General features: G+C 37.0%; 1 protein-coding gene across 7 annotated transcripts in view; it reads right to left on the bottom strand.

The window, feature by feature from the left end:
- The window catches only part of LOC100339238 (uncharacterized), a 212,952-nt gene that overhangs the window by 184,522 nt on the left and 12,354 nt on the right, over positions 1-16,076 (bottom strand). The window contains exon 3 of one of the 7 annotated variants that reach the window (XR_016220167.1): positions 4,153-4,858. The exons of the other annotated variants lie outside the window; for them this stretch is intronic. The gene's annotated coding sequence lies outside the window, so the exon portion shown is untranslated. Of the gene's footprint in view, positions 1-4,152; positions 4,859-16,076 lie in introns of those variants that run through there. 7 annotated transcript variants of the gene reach the window in all.

The following is a 16,076-nucleotide window of genomic DNA, read 5'->3' on the forward strand; positions in this document are numbered from 1 at the left end:
GCACGTTGCAGCCTGTAAATATTCCTCAGAGCCTCAGAAACAGGCTTGCTGATTTGATAAACAGTGGAAAAATAATCACTTCATTCTGAGAAATTTATGACTATATGAAGAAAGCTCTAGACTTCAGGATGAAATACCTATCTCAAATATAGTTTTTTTCCTACTTCAAGTGTTTTTAAAATAGTATTTATTTATATAGGGAAAGTTTCTTTATAAAATTGTGTTATAAGTATTAGAGCAATTAAGCAGAGAAAGGGATACAGGGCATCCAACTTGGATAAAGGAGTAAAAATGTTCTATTTGCAGATAATATGACCCTGTAAAAGGAAAACCCTGAAGACTTCATGGGAAAACAATTTAATGACGCTAAAACAACTGTAGTAAGTTGAAGAATATAAAATCAAGACACAAAAGAAGAATTTATATATGCTAATAGTGAGCTATCTGAAAATAAATTTAGAGAATAATCCCAATTATAGTGACTACAAAGAAAATATCTAGCAATAAATTTGATCAGAGGTGAAATAAATGAACTATATAATATCGATGAAAGAAATGGAAGAACACACAAATACAAATAAGATAGATATCTCACATTCAGGGGTTGGAAGAACTAATACTGAAAAAATATCTGTACTATATAAAGTGATCTACAAACTCCGTGAAATCCCCCCAAAAATAAAAGTATTGTTCTTCAAAGAAGTAGGGGGAAAAATCTTTGATGTATATTCTTAAGATACAGTTAAGCTTCATAAATATTAGCAAGCAATTTGAATTCTGTCGACAGTGATAAATACCTTTCGATGCTCTCTATTATCTTTAATGATATATATATATATATATGCATATCAGAAAGAAAGCAAAGTAATAGATTTTCCTTTTCAATTGCTCCAGAAGCCTTGTGTTAACACAATTCAGTAATGTATTAGATACCAACTAGATATAAGATACTATGCTTAGGCCCATAAGAAAAGAACACAGTATGGGGCCGGCACTGTGGCGCAGCAGGTTAAAGCCTTGGCCTGAAGCAAAAAGAACAGAACACAGTATGATTTCTACCATCTAGATACACACAACTCGGAAAAGGAGAAACATTGAAAATGTATGACAAAATAGAATGACAAATTAAAATAAAAACAAAAAGCTCATAAAAATACTAAGATTCCAAGGAGTGGGATGGCTGGGTCGAACGGTAGGGTTATCTTCAGGTTTCTGAGGAATCTCCAGACTGATTTCCATAGTGGCTTGACCAGTTTGCATTCCCACCAACAGTGGGTTAGTGTCCCTTTTTCCCCACATCCTCGCCAGCATCTGTTGTTGGTAGATTTCTGAATGTGAGCCATTCTAACCGGGGTGAGGTGGAACCTCATTGTGGTTTTGATTTGCATTTCTCTGATTGCTAATGACCTTGAACATTTTTTCATGTGCCTGTTGGCCATTTGGATTTCCTCTTTTGAAAAATGTCTATTGAGGTCCTTGGCCCATCTCTTAATTGGGTTGTTGGTTTTGTTTTTGTGGAGTTTCTTGATCTCTTTGTAGATTCTGGTTATTAACCCTTTATCTGTTGCATAGTTTGCAAATATTTTTTCCCATTCTGTCGGTTGTCTCTTCACTCTCCTGACTGTTTCTTTTGCAGTACAGAAACTTCTCAATTTGATGCAATCCCAATAGTTAATTTTGGCTTTGACTGCCTGTGCCTCCCGGGTCTTTTCCAGAAACTCTTTGCCTGTGCCAATATCTTGAAGGGTTTCTCCAATGTTCTCTAGTAACTTGATGGTGTCAGGTCGTAGATTTAGGTCTTTAATCTATGTTGAGTGGATTTTTGTGTAAGGTGTAAGGTAGGGGTCTTGCTTCATGATTCTGCACGTGGAAATCCAATTTTCCCAGCACCATTTATTGAATAGACTGTCCTTGCCCAAGGAATTAGTTTTAGATCCTTGATCAAATATAAGTTGGCTGTAGATGTTTGGGTTGATTTCTGGTATTTCAATTCTGTTCCATTGGTCTATCCTTCTGTTTCTGTACCAGTACCATGCTGTTTTGATTACAACTGCCCTGTAGTATGTCCTGAAATCTGGTATTGTGATGCCTCCGGCTTTGTTTTTGTTGTACAAGATTGCTTTAGCTATTCGAGGTCTCTCCTTGGAATTTACCCAAAGGAATTTAAATTGGCAAACAAAAAAGCGGTCTGCAGCCTAATGTTTATTGCAGCTCAATTCACAATAGCTAAGACCTGGAACCAACCTAAATGCCCATCAACGGTAGACTGGATAAAGAAATTATGGGATATGTACTCTTTAGAATACTATACTGCAGTAAGAAACAACGAAATCCAGTCATTTGCAACAAAATGGAGGAATCTGGAACACATCATGCTGAGTGAAATAAGCCAGTCCCAAAGGGACAAATACCATATGTTCTCCCTGATCGGTGACAACTGACTGAACACCAAAAAGGAAACTTGTTGAAGTGAAAGGGACACTATGGGAAACGGTGACTTGATCAGCATAGCCCTGACTGTTAATGAACAACTTAATACATTATCCCTCTTAGTAGTTTTTTTGTCTGTTCTACTTAATATGACTGATTTAATTCTGTAATTAATACACAGTTATTCTTAAGTGTTGAAATTTAACTGAAATGTGATCCCTGTTAAACATAAGTGTAGGAATAAGAGAGGGAAGAGATATATAATTTGGGACATGCTCAAGCTGACTTGCCCCAAATGGTAGAGTTAGAAACATACCAGGGGACTCCAATTTAATCCCATCAAGGTGGCATGTACCAATGCCATCTCACTAGTCCAAGTGATCAATTTCAGTTCGCAATTGATCATAATGAAAGGACTAAGAGTCAAAGGGAGCACATAAGCAAGTCTAGTACCTGCTAACACTAACCGATAGAATAAATAAAGGGGAGAGTGATCCAACATGGGAAGTGAGATACTCAGCAGACTCATAGAATGGCAGATGCCCTAAATAGCACTCTGGCCTCAGAATCAGCCCTAAAGGCATTCGGATCTGGCTGAAAAGCCCATGAGAGTATTTCAGGCATGGAAAGCCAAGACACTCTGGCAAAAGATCTCTGTGAGTGAGATCTCAGTGAAAAGAACAGGTCTTCAAAGAAGGAGGTACCTTTCTCTGAAGGGAGGAGAGAACCTCCACTTTGACTATGACCTTGTCTAAACAAGATAAGAGTCGGAGAACTCAAGGGGCTTCCATAGCCTTGGAAACTCATGACTGGAGCATAGGGAGATTACTGATGCCATAGACAGGAGTGTCAATTGGTAAAGTCAACAACAGGAGTCACTGTGCACTTACTCCTCATGTAGGATCTCTGTCATTAATGTGCTGTGCATTGAGATTTAATGCTATAACGAGTACTCAAATAATATATTTCACTTTGTGTTTCTATGGGGGTGCAAACTGTTGAAATCTTTACTTAATGCATACTAAACTGATCCTCTGTAAAAAAAAAAAAAAAAAAAAAAAAAGAAAAGAAAAGAATAGAAACTATCAACTCCCAACTTGACTCTCACTGGGATTAAACATGACAATAGGTCTGATCTGATTTCATCATCATTAAAAAAAATCATCTATTATTTTTCACTTTATGTTTCTGTGTGGGAGCAAACTGTTGAAATCCTTACTTAATGTATACTAAGCTGATCTTCTGTATATTAGATAATCGAAAATGAATCTTGATGTGAATGGAAGGGGAGAGGGAGTGGGAAAGGGGAGGGTTGTGGGTGGGAGGGACGGTATGGGGGGGAAGCCATAGTAATCCATTATTCGTACTTTGGAAACGTATATTCATTAAATAAAAGTTAAAAAAAAATAATTAAAAAAAAATACTAAGATTCCTCCAAAAGAATTAATCATTTAATGTTTCTTAGAGAAATAGAATTTGAGCAGGACCTAGAAATTGAAAAAAAAAAAAACCTCACAGATCATGGAGATAGAGAGGAAATTCTAAGTGAAAAGTATTGAATATGGAGAAAGTATTATTAGTGTCATGGTAACAAGGAGTCTTTCGGTAATACATGCCTGGTACATAGCAATGTAGAATAGTTATCTACTGTTTGAACAGTAAATGAAAGTAGAAATGAATTAATATTATCTAGGAAGGAAGTGGCCCAGGTGACAGTTCATCTACTCCTACCAAAATGATATGAATAAACTCAGCAAAAAATTGTTAAGTGTGAACCCAAGTGATTCTCAAATGTTGGCATCTGGTTCCCAGCGTTCCTTTGAAGAATTCATATTTTGCAACTTTGAAATCTTGCTATGGCCCAATCATTTTGGATCAGATAATTAACAGATACCCTTGTGAGATAAATGTGGCATAGTTTTAAGGTTTTACTTATTTTGAAACAAGCTTATAATTGTCCAGTTCATAAAATCACATAGGTCAAGTCTTCTCACCTGCGCTGACAGAATCTTCATAAAGTAACTATGTCCTAAGAGAGGGAGGAGATGTACAATTTGGGGCATGCTCAATCAGACTTGTCCCAAATAGTGGAGTTAGAAACATGCCAGGGGGTTCCAATACAATCCCATCAAGGTTGCATGTACCAATGCCATCTCACTAGTCCAAGTGATCAACTTCAGTTCACAATTGATCACACTGATAGGTCTAAGAGTCAAAGGGATCACAAAACAAGACTAGTGTCTGCTAATACTAACTGATAGAATCAAAAAGGGAGAGAACGATCCATCATGGGAAGCGGGATACACAGCAGACTCATAGAATGGCAGATGTCCTGAACAGCACTCTGGCCTCAGAATCAGCCCCTAAGGCATTCGGATCTGGCTGAAGAGCCCATGAGAGTATTTTAGGCATGGAAAGCCAAGACACTCTGGAAAAAAAAAAAAAAAACACCCTAAATGAAAGATCTCTGTAAGTGAGATCCCAGTAGAAAGAATGGGCCATCAAAGGAGGTACCTTTCTCTGAAGGGAGGAGAGAACTTCCACTATGACTATGACCCTGTAGGAATAAGATCAAAGTTGGCAAACTCAAAAGGCTTCCATAGCCTTGGCAACTCATGACTAGAGCCTAGGGAGATTACTGATGCCATAAACAAGAGTGTCAAATTGTTAAGTCAACAACAGGAGTCACTGTGTACTTACTCCTCATGTGGGATCTGTCCTGAATGTGTTGTCCAATGTGAAGTAATGCTATAACTAGTACTGAAACAGCATTTTACACTTTGTGTTTCTGTGTGGGTGCAAACTGATGAAATCTTTACTTAATATATACTAAATCGATCTTCTGTATATAAAGATAATTGAAAATGAATCTTGATGTGAATGAAATGGGAGAGGGAGCGGGAGATGGGAGGGGTGCGAGTGGGAGGGAAATTATGGGGGTGGGGAAATCCATTATAATCCATAAACTGTACTTTGGAAACTTACATTTACAAAAAAAAAAAACCACAAAAACAAAAACAAAAAAATACCCTACCTCTTTATACAAGTAGTATCACATTGATTCACTTTCAACACATGAATCTGGGGAGGCAGTCAGACCATAGAAAATGAACGATCTAAGACAGAAAAATGTGATTAATAGCCTCTTTGTTGGTCTATACTATGGCTCCCCAAAAAAGAGGGCCAGAGCAGCAGTCCTTGTCCTCAACAGTCATTTGAATACGGCAGCCAAGAACATGAGTATAACAGCTTGGAATATGTAACAGGTACATGTCCTCAGTTTTAGAAAACTAAATATTTGAAAAGGAATATCAAAGCAAGCCTAGATGCCATTTAATACACCTGGGTCCCACCCAGTAGGTTTACAGACTTAACCCAGGAAATGTGGTTCCTTGTTACTAACCTGGCAGTTTTCCGATTATACATATCTGGGTTTTATTCAGGAAAAAGCAACCTATTCTTTGAAGATTGCTGCTAGGTATACATAGTTTGAAAAAGCTTCCCAGGAGATTTGAAAGCCACACCTACTTAAACATACGACTTAGCTACTCCTATGTGCCTTTTCTGGGCTGTTTTATCTGCAGAGGAAAGTGAAGATCTATAGCATTTTGATGGCTTTGTGAGGGAATAGGAAAAAGAAAAATGGTCTTACCAATGGATTCCCTGAGTAGAACCAAGCTTTGCATATACAAGGTTCTAAGCTGAGACATTTCTCTAGGGTAGAATTGGGGGAGAAGCGAGGGAATAATCCTGTATGTAATCTCAGTTTATAACCTCCTCTGGATACGAATGTAAGGAAAAGCCATTTCAGCAGTTCAGGCTGAACAAAGACTTTCTGCATAGCAGAAAGGGATTCTGTAGCTCTCACTGCAATAATATAATGAAGCTTCTGTTTTTTTTTTCCATGGCCATTACCAAAAAAGCTCAAGTGGAAGTCAAGTCTTCTATATAAGGAGAATTGGTAATAGCAAAAGAAGGCTCTTCTTTGGGATGCAGAGACTGATTCACTGGAGTTGAAAGCTATACCAAATAATTCTTATGTTCTTCTGGCTATAAAAATATTTAATCCACCAATAAAATTTGAGGTAGGAGTTTGCTACTTTCTCACAATCTTACTACTTGTTTAAAATGAAAGCCAGTCTCATGTAAAAATTTCACACATGTATTCTTTAAATATTCATTAATAAAATTAATAAATCTGTTCTGTAAACTTGATAAAGTTCCACTTCTCTCTTCAAGATACTCTAGGAATACCAGAGTTTCACCTGATGTAGATTCCCATGTCTGTGTTTTCTAGTAGACATGTGGCAAACAGATATCCCAGAACCAATGGAGGGGCACAGGCTTTATTAGGGAATAAAGCACTGGGTGCTAGTCCAATAGGTTCAGGATATGGGTCTCCATGGATTCTTACATCCAGATTATGTAAGAATGAGGAAATCTCTCATTTCACCAATGAACGCTACATGTAATACCTATTATGTTGTTGAGCAAGACCTTGGTTTTGGCAATGAAATCTTAGACCAGTATGTTAAGTAAATAAGCACTGGTTACTTAAAAACTTGGCTTATGGTGCATGATGCAATACTGTGATCACTCCTAGAGTATGTTCTTACTCACGAAGATAATTGACTACCTGTAGCTATAAAACTAGAACTAATCATGCATAGTATCTATAAAATTATACTAAATTGTCCATGTTGATTTAGAAGTGTTTTTCTAGTAAGGCATAAACATACAGACCTAAGAATAAGGCTTACTTTATCCAGATACTACAGACTTATTTTTCTAATATGCTGTCACATAAAAATAATAAATACTTAACCTTCATCAAGAATGCATTATATTCTATCCACAATGTTAGATATTTTACATTTACTTTATGATTTTAATTTCTATAGTAACACAAGGAGTGCTTTCTTTAAAAATTATTTATTTGAAAGGCAGAGTTACATAGAGAGGGGGGGAGAAGGGGGAGGGGGGAGGGGGGGGGAGGGGGGGAGAGGGGGGAAGATCTGCTATCAACTGGTTCATTTCTGAAATGGCCACAACAGCTGGGGCTAGACCATAGCAAAGCCAAGAGATTCTCTGTGTCTCCCTTGCATGTGAAGGGATCCAAGCACTTGAGTCATCCTCCACTTCTTTTTCAGGGACATTATCAGGGAGCTGGATAAAGCGGAGAATTTTGGGACTTAAATGAGCACTCATATGGCATGTCAGTATTGCAGCCAGCCACTTAATCCGTTGTGCCACAACGCTGGCTTCCAGGAGTGCTACCTTTGAATGGCAGAGTGACAAACACAGAGATCTTCCATCTACTGGTTCCCTCCTCAAATGCTCAACAACCAGGGATGGATCAATAATTCAGGAGCTAGGAATTCAAACTGGGTCTCCCTTATGGCTAAAAAGGATCCAGGCACTTGAGCTCAAACTGGGTCTCCCTTATGGCTAAAAAGGATCCAGGAACTTGAGCCATCAACCTGCTGCAACCACGGTACACATTAACAGGAATCTAGATCACAAGCAGAGGAGCTGTGGCTTAAACAAGGTACTTTGATATGGGATGTAGGAGACTTAACCATTGAGCCAAATGCCTGCCTGCATGAGAAGTACTATTAACTCTTTTTTACAGATGAAGAAACTGAGTGAAAGAGATAGTTCAACAAGGCTACATGAATATTTCAGAATAGCTTTAATACCAGAAACTCTTCTATTAATGTTGTCACAAGGAGATATGTGTTATTTTCCTTTAAGGATAGTCTGTCATTTTTGTCTAAAGCAAATCTCAAGCCTCATTATTGCTCTGCATCTACACCACCTTTTGTCCTGTCCAAGTCACTGTCCTCTCTTCCCTTGAGAATCTTCCTTGTCATTTCTTAAGCATTCCACATTCTTCACTCCTTTAGGATCTTTGCAATCTCCTGTTCTGGTAACTAGAAAACTCTTCTCCCTCCCACTTGGATGAATTATACCTTCTCTTCCTTCAGGTCCCAGCACAGAGGGACCTTCCATTAACACCCTATGCGAAGTAGACAGCTGATCCCACGCCATCAAATCACCTTCCATCATATTCTATTCATGTCCTTCCTGGCACTTATCTTCATGTATAATCATTTATTTTTTCTCATTTTTGTTGTTCATTATTTGCCTTCCACCTTGTAGAGGCATGTTTTACAAGAACAGAGATGGTGTTATTTTCCATATCCTTAGAGCATACAACAGTGCAATTCATGAAAAATCCTGTCAGGAAATTCTCATTGAATTGAATTGAAATGAACAGCTTTAATGAAAGGTTAACTAATACATGTCAGTTCTACGCTTTCATCCTGAAGATCTGTAAGACATGGTCCCATTGAAAACTGCTTTGTGATGAAAACCTCTTACAAGTTCCAAAACAAGCTCAACAGCAAATCTATGCAGTGATTTTCTAAAGTGTTATGGAGGCAAATATTTGGCAGATGTTTTGAAGATCCTCTTTTTCTGATCCTTCAATGAGCAGATGGAAGCACACAGAAATTTTTAGGATTTAACAACTGCTAACTATGTATGAAGACAACATAGGCCTTTCCTTCTTTATTCCTGGAGATTTAAAATCTGCTTGATCAAAAATAGAAGTTTTTAATATTACAAATTCCTAGACCCTATTCCAACCTCAGGAGATCTGAGGATCTACAAGGTTAGAAATCTCCCAGGTTATCTGATGATGAACTTGTTTAGAATCCTCTCTCTCCAACACTTTTTACCTCTAAACAACTTACTATTATTAAAATTCGGGGCAGATTCATCTTTCTTCTTACAGTTGTCATGAAAGTTTTAGGTGGAGTCATTGTGACATCAGCAAACCATAAACTTGACTTCGTATGAATAGTGTCCCTCTGCTATCAGGAGCTCTCCAGGGTGGATGACCTTAGTACAGGCCTTTACTTTGTCTTTTTCCAAACTATGTGTATATATACACATATATATACACAAACACACATATAAAGTACATATATATATGTACATATATACATAAAAAGTTTGGAAAAAGTATATATGTATATATAAATATATATATAAAATTTGGAAAAAAGGCAAAGGGTGTATATATGTATACATATGTATGTATATATGTATATATATATATATGTATCAAGCCCTCATTTAAGGGACACACATATGCATGCTAAGGGGTATGCATACCCATACATAAAGAAACATCTATTTGTTGAGATTATAAAGGAAATATGGGCAATCTTGAAAGTTAAAGAGAACCAAGCAGCATATCACAAGCTGAGGAAAAGATCAAAATTGGAAATATAATTTCTGCTTAAAATATGGTTACATGAATAGCAAGCAAGTGGAAGAGAGAGTGTGAAAGAAAGGGAAGGTCAGCAACACCCTCTCACTCTCTTTGACAACAGCTTGTTGTATTGAAAAACAAAACAAAACAAAGCAAAGGCTGCCAATGTTCTTTCCCAGAACCAGCCATGCAGGGTCCAGTTTCTGCCTTCTGTGCCTACCACCCATGAGCATATTCCTGCTGTAGCTTTTAGCAAGGAGGAATCATCATTTATCTTTGGGTCTTCTCTGTTTGCTTCTGCTTAGCATGTGTTTTTATAAAGATTTATTTTGAAAGGCACAGTGAGAGAGAGAGACAGACAGAGGTGGAGAGAGAGAGAGGTGGAGAGAGAGAGAGAGGTGGAGAGAGAGATTTTCCATCCACTGGTTCACTCCTGAAATGGACTCAATGGCTAAGATTGGGACAGATAAAAGCCAGGAGTTAGGAGCTTCCTCTGGGTCTCCTACATGGATACAGGGGCCCAAGCACTTGGGCCATTCTCTGCTGCTTTCTTAGGTGCATAAGCCTGGAACTGGATTGGAAGTACAACAGGTGGGACTTGAACTGGCAAACATAGGATGCTGGCATCACAGGCAGTTTTACCTGCTACACCACAATGCTGGCACCCTGCTTATTATTTTTCAGTTGTCCACTCTAAGTGTTGCTATTCCCCAAACATTATTTGCTTGCTATCACCTATCCATTTCAGGATCTTAACCATACTTTGCTGCAAACAATGTATCTAATGTGCACATTGGTTTTCCACTTTGAGTTCAACATTGTTTTAGAGTTCCTAGCCAGAAGAAATAAAAAAAGATGTTAGGTGGGAAAATGAAGTAACACTTTTATACCTAAGACAGATTATCCAAAGATCAGTCAACAATACTCAAAGTTGCTAGATTCAAGTTGATGCTAAAAATTTTCCTTAAATAAGAAATAAGAAATCTTGAAACAATTTTAGAAGAGGATAAAAATGTATTATTTAAAAATTTTTACTAATAAGAAAACTGATTTCATGTATTTCATAGGTAAAATTCTAAGAAGATACCTATATTTCCCTCCTTCCTGCTCTTCTTCCTTCAGTTCTCTACACTGCTTTAATTTCTGTAGCTTTATAATTGGTATTTGGTATGTGGTAAAATGTCTTTCCTCAGCTGTCTTCCATTTTGCTTCTTCGAAATTATCTGAAAAATTCTTTGCTATTTGCATTTCCATATAAACTTAGGAATCACCTGCCATATTTTCACAACAATAGCTGTAGAAATTGTAACTGGAATTATATTGAATCTATGGTTTAATATGGAGGAAATTCCCATTTTTAAAATACAGCATCTCCATATTAACAAGTATAGTATATCTCTACCTTTACTTTACCTCAGTGATATAGTTATCCTTCTATAGATGAACAAAGACTCCACTAGAGAATATTGGAATTCATAAGACAGAATGGTAAAGTTGCAGGAAGTAAAACACACACAAAAATTAGTAGCCTTTGTATACATAAACAGTGCCATAGCTCAAAAAGAACTTTTAAGATCAGTACCATTCACAATAGCTACAAAAAAAGTTAGAACTGTGGAATAAATTTAACCAAGAATGTGAAAAATCTCTACAAAGAAAATTACAAAACAGTAAAGAAATAGAAGAGACAAAAAATGGAAAAATCTTCCATATTTGTGGATTGGAAGAAGTAAATTCATCACAATGTTCATGCTACCAAAAGCAATTTGCAGATTCAGTACAATCCCAATTAAAATACTAAGGCCATTCTTCTCAGATCTAGAAAAAAATGTTGCTAAAATTTATGGAAGAAAATAGACCCTGAATAACTAAAACAATCTTAAAAACATAAACAAAGCTTGAGGCACAACAATACCTGATTAAGACATACTACAGGGAATTTATAATCAAATTAGCCTGATACTGGCACAAAAATAGACATGAAGACTAATGGAAAAGAATAGAGACTCCAGAAATTAATCCATGCAGCTACAACTAACTAATCTTTGACAAATGAGCTAAAAGCAGTCCCTGAAGAAAGGGCAGTTCTTTGACAAGTGGTGTTGGGAAAATTGGATCTAAGCATTTAGAAGTATAAAACAAGAACTCTATCTTTTATCTTATACAAAAGTCTATTTAAAATAGATCAAGAATCCAAGTCTACAATGTGATACCCTCAAATTTAGAGAAAAATATTGGGGAAACTCAAAGACATTGGCATAGGCATTGACTTCTTGGAAAAGACCTCAGAGCACAAGCAATAAAAGCAAAAGTAGACAAATGGAATGAAATCAGTCTAAGAAGCTTTGGCACTGCAAAGGAAAAACTCAAAGTGAGAGGCAAATGACAGAATGGGAAAAATATTTACAATTTATGAAGCTGATAAATGATTAATGTCCAGGATCTATAAAGAGCTCAAGAAACTCAACAACAAAAACAATCCAGTTAATAAATGGGCAAAAGACATGAACAGTTATGAGCTAAATGGCATTGGAATTGAATCAAAATATGGGTATGACAGCTGATAAATCTGATAAGTATGGTTAAATCATCAGAAAGCTTAATGACCCTAGTCCTTTGGGAAATGGAGTCTCCAGAGTTTGAGTGGAGACCAAAATTACAACAGATGTTTAGGGATTTGACACCTTTATTCCACCTAATGAAGAAGCACCAGCCAAAATATGAGAAGCTTTCCATTCTAGTTGTCAGATATACCCATACCTCTCCCACAGAGGAAGACTGAAATGTTATCTTAATAAGGTCCCCTCTCTTCATGGAAGCATTGGACACATACTAATGACTCAAAACATGAATATGGTAGTGGAAATAGTAGCAGTAATTATTGCTATGATGAGGTTGAAATTTTAAAATTAGAAAAATACATACCCCTTTATTAAAAGACCTGTAAGCTAGAGCTCTACAACTGAATTAATATACAATTTCAAGGGCCAAATTGGTAGAATATTTCACAAGCACCAATGTTCTAATCATACCTTAAGAAAGAGCTTTGCACAACCCATGTATGTAAAAAGTCATCTCTGGTATAATTTCAGAGTTCCAAGAAGGAGCCCTACTGAAATTGTATCCTAACTCCTAATCCAACACCATTTTGCAGTGAGAGACTGTCCTTTCAGGCATTATCTCCTTAGGTTTGAAGATCATAGCACCATGAAACTCCTGTTGAAAGGGTCACTAACAGGGTTCATTCTTTGTTGTACTGCAACATGAAATTCTACCAGAATACTAAAAACTTAGTCACTATTTTAGAGAAAAAGGAGCTAGACTTGGGACGGGTGTGGTATACCTGTAGCTGAATGCTGATGAAAGGAATAAGAAAGCTTTGAAATCTGGGAAGCTGCCTGTTAGGTGTAGGATGACCAGCGTAAGATTCATAGGGCATCAAATGCAAAAGGGAAATGAAATTACTTTTACTCACTTCATGATTGTGGGGAGGGTTCTTCCCAGTTTGGCTTATCAGATTTTAGTGCCCTGGTCTTAAGATCTGTACATAAACAAATCCTCTATGAGCCTAAGAAGTTTATATCATCATTGGCTAATAACACATTTCTGGGAAATATATGGAACCATAAAAATCAAATAACTTTTAGAGATGCATAGCTTTCCCTTATAGTTGTGCTCCCCAACATTTTTCACATTGCTCTCAGCTGTGCACTATCAGAAGAGTTTACCGAGCATCACAGACCACAAAACCAAACCTGACAAAGCCTTGCCTGCAGTTTGTCATCCTGGACATTTTGAACAGCTGAAGAGTTCCCACTTCACTTAGAAATGATATTTTGAAAAATATAATGGGTTTAAATTAAGAGGTACACACAACCACTATTCTGCATGTTACACATTTCACTCAAATCATGAATTTGTAGATACAAGAATGAAAATAGCAGTAATAAAAATGCAAAATAAAAAAACTCCCAAATTAAAAAATAGCTGAATTTAATCACTCATTCAGGAGCATGCACTGTGAAGAAGTTCACTCAGCAGTGTTCTAAGAGGAAATTGTCCATGTGTTTTAAGTGTTAGTTTATGGGTGGTCATATATGGTGTTTACACACAAAGACATTTAAAACTAGCTCCCTAGATGGAATTTAATTAATTCTTTCCTGTATTCACAATTGGTTAAAATGAGTTCCATTGTTTACTGGTCAGAAAAGGTCTTCTGTTAGTTCTAGTAAGAATCTGGTGTGTTGGGGGTAGCTCAACATTCTTAGTCATTTATGAACTTCAGCCTGTCACAACCAATTCTTTAGTAAAAATGTTGGCTTTGCTATTGCTTAGGAAAGTATAACTGTAAATGGATATTTTCCTTATATACTAGACAGGTAATTAAAGTCTGATTTTAATCATCCCTTTAAGATTAGCCCAAGTTTAGATGGAAACATCTGTTCTTTTATCCAAAGTGAAATTCCCTAAAGCCTGTCCCCCCAATGAGCTTTTCATATTACCAAGGGCAGATTCTGTATACCCCTTTCTTCCCTTTGTTCTCATCACTGTTACATCTGCAGTGATTGGTCCTCTGTGTAGGAATGCTACCTTTTCCCTGTCTGGAGATAACTAGAGACAAATATAAGATTAAAATTGTTGCTAAAGTCTCAGCAAATTAAAAAAATCAAAATTATACCAGGTTATTTTCTTGGACCACAGTGGAATGAAGCCGGAAATCAGCGACTCGGGGATCTCTATAACATATTCAAACAAAACACAGGAAGACTGAACAACATACTCCTGAAAGAACAGTGGAATATTGAAGAAATCAGAGAAATCAAAACATTTCTGGAAACAAATGAAAATGATAATACAATATATCAAAACTTACAGGACACAGCAAAAGTAGTGTTAAGAGAAAAATTTATAGTAATTTGTGCCTACATCAAGAAATTGGAAAGGCATCAAATGAATGAGCTATCAATGCATTTCAATGATCTAGATAAACAGCAAAACAAACCCAAAATTAGTAGAAGAAATAATTAGAGAATAAACAAAATTTAAACAAAAAAATCAAAATCAGCAAAACAAAGAGCTGGTTTTTTGAAAAAAATAAACAAAATTGACACACCATTGGCCCAACTAACCAAAAAAAGGAGAAGACCTAAATCAATAAAATTAGAGATGAAAAAGGAAATATAATGGCAGACATCATAGAAATAACAAGAATCATCAGAAACTATTACAAAGAGCTGTATGCCAACAAACTTGGAAACCTAGAAGAAATGAATAGATTCCTGGACACATATAACCTTCCTAAATTGAGCTATGAAGACATAGAAAGCCTAAACACATCCATAACAAACACAGAAATTGAATCAATAGTAAAAGACCCTCCTAACAAAGAAAAGCTCAGGATTGGATGGCTTCACTGCTGAATTCTACCAGATATTCAAAGAACTAACTTCAATTCTTCTCAAGCTATTCAAAAGAACTGAAAGGGAGGGAATCCTCTCAAATTCTATGAAGCCAGCATCACCTTAATTCCTAAACCTGAAAAAGATGCAGAGAACTACTGAACAATTTCCCTGAAGAACATGGATGCAAAAACCCTCAACAAAATTCTAGCCAACTGAATCCAACAACACATCAAAGATCATTCACCTGTACCAAATGGGATTTTTTTTTTTTTTTGACAGGCAGAGTGGACAGTGAGAGAGAGACAGAGAGAAAGGTCTTCCTTTCCTGTTGGTTCATCCCCCAATGGCCGCTGCAGCCGACGTACCACACTGATCCAAAGCCAGGAGCCAGGTGCTTCTCCTGGTCTCCCCTATGGGTGCAGGGCCCAAACTTGGGCCATCCTCCACTGCACTCCCAGGCCACAGCAGAGAGCTGGACAGGAAGAGGAGCGACCGGGACAGAATCCGGTGCCTGGACTGGGACTAGAACCTGGTGTGCCGGCACCGCAGGTGGAGGGTTAGCCTAGTGAGCCGCAGCGCCGGCCACCAAATGGGATTTAACCCTGGTATGTAGGGATGGTTTAACATTTGCAAATCAAATCATGTGACACATAACATTAACAAAGTGCAGAACAAAAACTATGATTATCTCAATAGAGACACCATTTGATAATATACAACACCCTTTTATGATGAAAACTCTAAGCAAATTGTATAAACATTCCTCAACACAATCAAGGCAATATATGACAAACACATGACCAGCATCCTATTGAATGGGGAAAATCTTGAAGCATTCTCGCCGAGAGCTGGAATAAGAAATGGATGCTCACTCTCACTGTTACTATACAATATAGTCCTGGAAGTTTTAGTCAGAGCCAATAGGCAAGAAAAAGGAAATCAAAGGGATATAAACTGGCAAA

Source organism: Oryctolagus cuniculus, chromosome 14, assembly GCF_051225735.1.
Source record: "Oryctolagus cuniculus isolate XC-2025 breed Fujian yellow rabbit chromosome 14, ASM5122573v1, whole genome shotgun sequence".
In the NCBI taxonomy this organism is placed as follows: Eukaryota; Metazoa; Chordata; class Mammalia; order Lagomorpha; family Leporidae; genus Oryctolagus; species Oryctolagus cuniculus.